Genomic DNA, 8,142 nt, shown 5'->3' with positions numbered 1-8,142 from the left:
AAACACTCATGTGCACGATGTTCACTATCGGGGTCTAAACACGTGCACGATGTTCACTATCGGGGTCTAAACACTCACGTGCACGATGTTCACTATCGGGGTATAAACACTCAGGTGCACGATGTTCACTATCGGGGTATAAACACTCAGGTGCACGATGTTCACTATCGGGGTATAAACACTCAGGTGCACGATGTTCACTATCGGGGTATAAACACTCAGGTGCACGATGTTCACTATCGGGGTATAAACACTCACGTGCACGATGTTCACTATCGGGGTATAAACACTCAGGTGCACGATGTTCACTATCGGGGTATAAACACTCAGGTGCACGATGTTCACTATCGGGGTCTAAACACTCACGTGCACGATGTTCACTATCGGGGTCTAAACACTCACGTGCACGATGTTCACTATCGGGGTCTAAACACTCACGTGCATGATGTTCACTATCGGGGTCTAAACACTCACGTGCACGATGTTCACTATCGGGGTCTAAACACTGACGTGGACAGTGTTCACTATCGGGGTCTAAACACTGACGTGGACAGTGTTCACTATCGGGGGTAAATACTCACGTGCACGATGTTCACTATCGGGGGTAAATACTCACGTGCACAATGTTCACTATCGGGGTCTAAACACTCACATGCACGATGTTCACTATCGGGGTCTAAACACTCACGTGCACGATGTTCACTATCGGGGTCTAAATACTCACGTGGACGATGTTCACTATCGGGGTCTAAACACTCACATGCACGATGTTCACTATCGGGGTCTAAAACTCACATGCATGATGTTCACTATCGGGGTCTAAACACTCACATGCACGATGTTCACTATCGGGGTCTAAAACTCACATGCGCGATGTTCACTATCAGGGTCTAAACACTCACATGCACGATGTTCACTATTGGGGGGTAAACACTCACATGCACAATGTTCACTATTGGGGGGTAAACACTCACATGCACGATGTTCACTATCGGGGTCTAAACACTGACGTGGACGATGTTCACTATCGGGGTCTAAACACTCACGTGCACAATGTTCACTATCGGGGTCTAAACACTCACGTGCACGATGTTCACTATCGGGGTCTAAACACTCACGTGCACGCTGTTCACTATCAGGGTCTAAACACTCACGTGCACGCTGTTCACTATCAGGGTCTAAACACTCATGTGCACGATGTTCACAATCGGGGTCTAAACACTCACATGTACGCTGTTCACTATCAGGGTCTAAACACTCACGTGCACGCTGTTCACTATCAGGGTCTAAACACTCATGTGCACGATGTTCACAATCGGGGTCTAAACACTCACATGTACGCTGTTCACTATCGAATTACACAAACTGACGGTGAAGGGTGTGAAGAATAAAGGGCAGATGTGGCATCCGTTCTCTTTCACGTGCATCTCTTGACAGTGACGGCACATTACTGTATGAGATGCAGTGACGGCACATTACTGTATGAGATGCAGTGACGGCACATTACTGTATGAGATGCAGTGACGGCACATTACTGTATGAGATGCAGTCCTCATCCAAAGCTCTGCTTGCTTCTGAGCAGATTCCAATGGCTGACATTTATTCTGTCTGCATTCCCCACATGCTCTTAACAGCGCTCTTAACACCTATATTTATATTAAAAAAAAATGAAAACACGATTGAACCAAATTACTTACATCTTGCATCAGTCTGCAAAAAGCTTAACATCTTGACATGGCTTTTAGTGGTGGCTGCAGCTTGGCATGAGTGTGGCATGCTACGACAACAGAGGAGAGCAGCTTCAGCGTACCTCAGGATCCCTCTGTTGAGCTGGCACTCCTTCTAGGGGAAGGATGTTGTATAGCGTTTGGGTTCAACACTGAATAAAGCAGCCTTTCAAATGATGGAGTCACTACAGTACATCAGTGATTCCTACCTCCAGTCAGTGCACTGCTGGAGTTAGGAATTTCATTCTAGCCGTGGAATAGAGACTGATGATGTAGACCTGGGATGCCAGGTCAATGCAATGAACTACCTGCTATTAGAGAACCAGAGTTGGGAACCACTGCACTGTAAAAGTCTCTAAAACCGCCCTTAAACGCAATGAAACCCTGGAGAAAAGCCTTCTGAAAGTTGACAAGCAATCTGGCAGAAGACCTACCTTGTGTAAAAATGGACTTGGTTATATTGGACATAGAATTGACAGTGCAGAAAGTCAACACCGTGCTGATCAAATGGAGCGCATTGCTTTTTTTATAACAGAAGGAAGAGGGCCTCCTGGAATTTGATTCAAAGTCTCAAAGTGCCCCCTAGTGGGCCTTTTCTGCCTCTGCTCTCAACAGGCTCAGAGCTGATGACCTCATAATAAGGTTTCAGTTCGCTGTGCTAATTGGGGGGCATTTTCCAACATGGGATTACAGGATAACACTCTGTCTCAAGCACAGTTGGAGAGCGTCAGCTGCTTCCTGTACTTTAACAGACTGCTAAGTGTCTGTGAGGGTAAACTGACTTCCTGCCTTGATATTGTAAATAGTACACTGGCTGATATTAAAGCAGCTATTCTAAACTATAGGCTTACTACACTAATACAAAATTAGACTGAAAATATTAGGCGGAAGATAATATTTTGATATGGAATTATGTCACAGTATTAAAATGAGCGTAGTATATTATCACTGTATCGTTCAATTCATGGCACATTAGCAATTCCAAGACCATTTAAGGTGAGTCTCCCTACTCACTACGCCACCCTGCTGTCAATTGAGGGAAATAGCATGTGGACATGGAATACGTTTACAGCAGAGCCGTGTAGATAGAAGAGTCCCCCGACATCTCCATTCACTCCAATGGACCAGTTTTTTTACTCTCAAGAGTTCCAGGAAGTAAGGTCCTGGATTAAGCAGCACTGTCGAGTTGCAGCAAAATAGACAGTTTGTGTTGTACTCTGAAAGGATTTTTCCCCCCTTGAATCAAATTGTACATTATCAGCTTTATTTTAACATGCAAAAGTAGCGCGAGACCCATTCCTGGCTGTTCGTTGGCTAATGAGTCTCGCATTTTGGTCCTCCGCTGACACCACTCTCTCTCTAGAGGACACTAGTTCACAGTAGTGAAATGACTCAATTCATTTTTGTAACACTGCATTGCTTTTTGAATCACAATGAACTGACGCGTTCTCAATTCTCCATAATATTTCAAGAAGAAGATCCTCAATTGGTATTGCTGCTATTCAAAGCCACATGGAGCGAGGGGAAAAGCTGGACACCATCCCCCTGACGACACCGTCCCTCTGTCCCACAACACACCCTGGCTGCTCCTGAAGGGAAACAATTACCGGGAAGGCGGAAACAACAATACCCAGAAAACATCTGCTTGTGCCGGCTGGGGCCACTGGCGAGCCTGCCTGCCTCTGTGTCCCTGCTGCCTGAAACAGAGGACGCAAAGCCTGCCTGCCTGCTGACGCTGAGGGACCCGAGTGTGTGTGCAGGCAACAACATGGAGCAAGTCTCCTGCTCCACACAGCGCCGCCTCATCCTGCGCCTGCCCATCCACCTGCCTCCTCTGGCATGGCAGCTCCGTCAGAACAGACGAAGGCCCGCCTGTTGGAGCAGTTGTTCATTTGGGTAGATTTCCTTCTGCTTGGATGACAACACAATGCATCAGGATGGCTCCTGAGCTGAGCCAGACAGCCGATGGCCATGACCCAACGGTCCAACACCCATATGATGCCTCCTTCCTACTATAGCTCAGCCCTGGCAGATGGGAAGCCCCTGACTTTATCTCATGCTTAAACAATGTCCAAAAAGAAACGCAGAGAAGCTATGTCTCAAATGGCTTACTGGTTAGATGTTTCCTCTTGAGATGATGCCCGTGGGTGACAGGTACTCTATCAGAATCCAGTCAGCCTTACTTCAAACTCATTACTTGAGCTTATGTTGCCACCTTGTGGCTAACCCCTGCAACTCACTGATCAACCATCTACAGCTGCCTTTATTCTCCATCAGAGGGCCATTAAAGCAAGCAGCACTCTTTATTTCAGAGCCAGGTTATAGACTACCTCAGGTTAGAACATGGCTCTCTCGAATACTCGATTCTGATTGGTCAATCAACAATATTCACCGGTCATTATTTCTCGACAACGGACCGCTGCTCTGCCACACCTGGATTAATCAGTTGGTAAGAGCATTTTGTCCGCAGACGCTACTAATTAGGCCAACCAGTTGCAGCTGTGGTGTCTTGTGTGCCAATTACGAATGAAACCGCTTTGTGTTGAAAACGCTATTAAAAAATCTATTTGAATAATTATTTTTGTCAGATTATTGAATGATTTAGTTGTAGGCCGTGTTCTAAGCGGGATAATGTATACTGAGCCAGTGATTACTGGAAATAATGACCTTCAGGTGAATATTAAGCCCTCCGCTGCGCGTCGGGCTAAATCATTCACCTGTCGGTCATTATTTCCACAGTAATCACCGGCTCAGTATACATTATCCCTTACTTATAGACTCCCTCAGGTTATAGGCTACCTCAGGTTATAGGCTACCTCAGGTTATAGACTACCTCAGGTTATAGACTACCTCAGGTTATAGACTACCTCAGGTTATAGGCTACCTCAGGTTATAGGCTACCTCAGGTTATAGACTACCTCAGGTTATAGACTACCTCAGGTTATAGACTACCTCAGGTTATAGACTCCCTCAGGTTATAGACTCCCTCAGGTTATAGACTACCTCAGGTTATAGACTCCCTCAGGTTATAGACTCCCTCAGGTTATAGACTCCCTCAGGTTATACACTCCCTCGGGTTATAGACTACCTCGGGTTATAGACTCCCTCAGGTTATACACTCCCTCGGGTTATAGACTACCTCAGGTTATAGACTACCTCAGGTTATAGACTACCTCAGGTTATAGACTCCCTCAGGTTATAGACTCCCTCAGGTTATAGACTACCTCAGGTTATAGACTCCCTCAGGTTATAGACTCCCTCAGGTTATAGACTCCCTCAGGTTATAGACTCCCTCGGGTTATAGACTCCCTCGGGTTATAGACTACCTCAGGTTATAGACTCCCTCAGGTTATAGACTCCCTCAGGTTATAGACTACCTCAGGTTATAGACTCCCTCAGGTTATAGACTACCTCAGGTTATAGACTCCCTCAGGTTATACACTCCCTCAGGTTATAGACTCCCTCAGGTTATAGACTCCATCAGGTTATAGACTCCCTCAGGTTATAGACTCCCTCCGGTTATAGACTACCTCAGGTTATAGACTCCCTCAGGTTATAGACTACCTCAGGTTATATGCTACCTCAGGTTATAGACTACCTCAGACTCCCTCAGGTTATAGACTACCTCAGGTTAAAGACTACCTCAGGTTATAGACTACCTCAGGTTATAGACTCCCTCAGGTTATAGACTCCCTCGGTTTATAGACTACCTCAGGTTATAGACTACCTCAGGTTATAGACTCCCTCAGGTTATAGACTACCTCAGGTTATAGACTCCCTCAGGTTATAGACTACCTCAGGTTATAGACTCCCTCATAGACTACCTCAGGTTATATACTACCTCAGGTTATAGACTACCTCAGGTTATACACTCCCTCAGGTTATAGACTACCTCAGGTTATAGACTCCCTCAGGTTATAGACTACCTCAGGTTATAGACTCCCTCAGTTTATAGACTACCTCGGGTTATAGATTCCCTCAGGTTATAGACTACCTCAGGTTATAGACTACCTCAGGTTATAGTCTACCTCAGGTTATAGACTACCTCAGGTTATAGACTCCCTCAGGTTATAGACTCCCTCAGGTTATAGACTCCCTCAGGTTATAGACTACCTCAGGTTATAGTCTACCACAGGTTATAGACTACCTCAGGTTATAGACTCTCTCACGTTATAGACTACCTCAGGTTATAGACTACCTCAGGTTATAGACTACCTCAGGTTATAGACTACCTCAGGCTATACCTCAGGTTATAGACTACCTCAGGTTATAGACTACCTCAGGTTATAGACTTCCTCAGGTTATAGACTACCTCAGGTTATAGACTTCCTCAGGTTATAGACTCCCTCAGGTTATAGACTACCTCAGGTTATAGTCTACCTCAGGTTATAGACTACCTCAGGTTATAGACTACCTCAGGTTATAGACTACCTCAGGCTATACCTCAGGTTATAGGCTACCTCAGGTATCTATCTTGAGTCTCGATGACTTCAAAAACAACTGCATGATACTGTAAATACATTTACATAGGCACATGCTCACTGTGTAAAACACATTCAGCCCAAAGACACAAGGCACTACTGTAGTTGGCACATTTGTGTGAAAATGCTTGTCCAACTTTAACCTTTAGAACATGAAGGCACACTCCACAGATGAATAGCCTACTGCAGTTTCAAAGTTCTGTATCCTTGTGATAGTTAGTATATAGATAGTGATAGATACCTTTGTTAAACTTCTCTCATTTAAAGTGTGCACATGTTAGGCTATATAACAAACCTATTTTCGCCCAGTTCTTCCACTGGCTCTCAGCAGTTACCGGTGTAGGTAGCTACAGATTCTATTCGGTTTACATAATCTGCTCGCCCTACCAGAAGTGCTCGGCTCGGGGTCCACAACGGGGTCTAACCAAACCAATGGGTCTAACCCTAACCCAAACCCTAACCCCTAACCCCTAACCCTAACCCTGATTCATATTTTTAATGTCTATCATGTCTGATAACATCAGTAGCTTAGCGTTAGCTTGTTAGCGAATCTAAAGCTGTCGGCCATTTTGCCCACGTTAATCCCACCACGTGCCCCAATGTACAGCCAATCAAATGCCTACCCGAGCAGATATTGAAGCCGAGCAATTTCTGCACCGACACCGGCATCACTTCAGCTCAGGTCAGCCCCTCCCACACCGCTCACACTGCACGGGAACCAGCACTTTTGCTGTCTTCAATTACGGTGGGAAATATAGTCATAATTACCAGGGCAGCACGCATGAACGACACAACAAAGTGCTAAATATGAATGGGAAGTTTTGATGGATTGGGAAATTTGACCCGAAATGCCAAGGTGTGACATTAATGCGACGGAGTGCATGCATTGGGGCACATGCAGACATGTCAAACTTGCAAAGATCTTTTTGAATTCCACAATTAGACTATTTCAGATCCCACCCAAATCAGTCATTTTGTGTCTAAAAGGCAGGAAGTAAAACAAAGAGAAAGAAAAGCCTGCTCTTCCGGGATGAAAAGAGCCAACAGGATCTTTAATCCGGGTGGGTTTTAGACACAAAATGGCTGATTTGGGTGTGATGTGAAATAAGCGTATAGTGTAACATTTAGTTCACATGCTTTCGCACCACTTCACTTTGCACATGGTCATTTTCCCACTTACCGCATATCATCAAGTTATTCAACATATACATCGGCTATGATAGAATAATATTGTTTAGATTTACATTTTGGAATGACTTGCCGGGAGCAATTTATATACATTCGCCTCAAGTTTTGGAATGTTGAGGTGAACTCCACTCACCCCTCCCTACCAGACATCAATTTTTGTATTTTTTAGGGGGGCAGGGGATCCTTAGGGTGAGATAGCAGGTCAACAGTGTATGCCACATAGAAGTGGCACACATCATCTGAAAGCTGGGAACCTGAAGATTAATTTGAGATGCAGCTCAGCACAGTGTGTTAAGTTTTTTTCTAGTCATAAATCTGTAATTAACATTGTGTTTTGGTTAGGCATATATTCAAATGTTGATATTTTCTAGAGTGTATTGGGCTTATATAGAACATTATGATGAGAAGTATATGATGGCTTAGTTATACAGTAAGTTGTTGCAGCAATTTCTGGGTTGATACTATTAGTCACACAGATTTGGTGCAAGATTTAACCACTTTTGACTGAAAAATTATAAAAATGGTCAATAATCCGTCCAAAACACCAAATTAAGACACAAAGAACTTGTGGAACTTACTTACTCAGGCCTTTGTAGTCCTTACGGACCATAGGACATTGATGAACAGTTGGTCCTCACCTTCTTCATCTGTTGCCAGGTCAGTCCATTCTTCTTACTCTGTGCTCCTTCTCCAAGTACTGTATTTCTGGGTCTTCCTCTCCCCCGCTTGCCTTGGGTTCCATGTCA

This window comes from Poromitra crassiceps (genome assembly GCF_964638095.1).
Source record: "Poromitra crassiceps genome assembly, chromosome: 11".
NCBI classification, from domain to species: Eukaryota; Metazoa; Chordata; class Actinopteri; order Beryciformes; family Melamphaidae; genus Poromitra; species Poromitra crassiceps.
The sequence above is the reverse complement of the archived record's forward strand: the minus strand, read 5'-3'. Positions refer to the sequence as shown.